We start from the raw sequence: 1,617 nt of genomic DNA, 5'->3' as shown, positions 1-1,617 counted from the left end.
GTATGGAAGATATAAGAAGAAGATGTAATTTAATGGCGAATTTGTCAAAATTCACCTCCAATAAAATATATTAAGTAAAGTTGTAACCTTAGGCTATAACTAATTTTGTAGCTAAATTTTGTCCAAAAAAAAAAAAATCCTAAAATACTGCCACCATTGTTGCTTGTACCAAATCTTTGCCTCTATGCCCACATCCAAACCACAAAATTACCACAATAAGTTCCCCTTAAAACACCTATTAACTTCATAAATATTCGTTGTTTGAACCATCTAGCTGTTATAAACTACAAATATATTCACCTACTGTGTTAGAGGGACCATACTGGTTTTAATCATAAAGGGTTATATTTTGGAACATCTTCTTTTCAATCTAGAGTGAGTTACTGCAATTCAAAGATTGTGCTATATTGAGTTATGTGTTTGGAATTTAGATGCCTTTAGGAAATTACCAAGTTTGTCTTTTTTATTTTTTTTTATTTTTTTTAAGTTCAGGGACGAAAAAAAAAAAAAACAACTTTCGGTAAAGTTTAGAGACTAAAATAATATTTTATCCCTTTATTTGTTAGTTAAAGTTGATTTCCACCATTTTTCTCTAAAATAATAATGATAATAATATTGATTTCCACCCCACACAGAATAAGGATAAAAATTATTTTGGCAAATGGTAGAAGACAATAAGGAATAAAACAAGAAAGGATGAAATAGTGAAATTAAAAACAAATCTTAAATATTTCAAATTGTATGCCCCACATTTTACTCAGCTATACATACTAAATTTACAAACTCTTTTCATTCACACAATTATTTATAGAAGACAATAAGGAATAAAACAAGAAAGGATGAAATAGTGAAATTAAAAACAAATCTTAAATATTTCAAATTGTATGCCCCACATTTTACTCAGCTATACATACTAAATTTACAAACTCTTTTCATTCACACAATTATTTATTTTGATTAAAAAGAAGAAGAAGAAGAAAATGATAAGTTTTTACTCACGGGTAAAGGACAAATGTCAATGGTCGAACCATATTAGAACCAATAACAACTTACCAATTAAAATTTGTTATAAAATTGCTATAAAAATATTATGGACATAAAAATTTTCTTAAAAAACTATTACACAATGGAATATTAAAAAGAAAAAGAAAAAGAGAGAGTTAAGCGCAAGCATGAGACTAGTTTATTAGCAATAATATAATATCATGAATATAAAATTTTCACAAAGATTACAATTTCGTTAGAGGAAATTTGTCATTTAACACCATTTTAAGAACAATTTCGTTAGTTAGCAGATTTTCAAAACATATTAGTAAACTAGCATATCGAGTCTTTTAGACTTGAGTTCACTGTAGCAATTTGAGCCTAAGAGACTAGAGTTACTTTCTTGTTCTTTGGCCGAAGCTGTTCTTCAATCTCATACCCATGTTCTTCCTTGTCAGCCTTCTTTCTCTATACCCAAATCAACTTCCTTCTCATCCTTCTTTCTCATACCCTAAAATCCCATTTCTCAAACACCTACACACAACCCCAAAAATTAGAAAATACCACACAAGAACAAATACCTGATTGGATCTTGTCCTCTAGCGTCTTCTTCTTCTCCATATCTTCAGTACT

The sequence above is a fragment of the Quercus suber genome, unplaced genomic scaffold (genome assembly GCF_002906115.3).
Source record: "Quercus suber isolate HL8 unplaced genomic scaffold, Cork oak 2.0 scaffold_442, whole genome shotgun sequence".
Lineage (NCBI taxonomy): Eukaryota > Viridiplantae > Streptophyta > Magnoliopsida > Fagales > Fagaceae > Quercus > Quercus suber.
The sequence above is the reverse complement of the archived record's forward strand: the minus strand, read 5'-3'. Positions refer to the sequence as shown.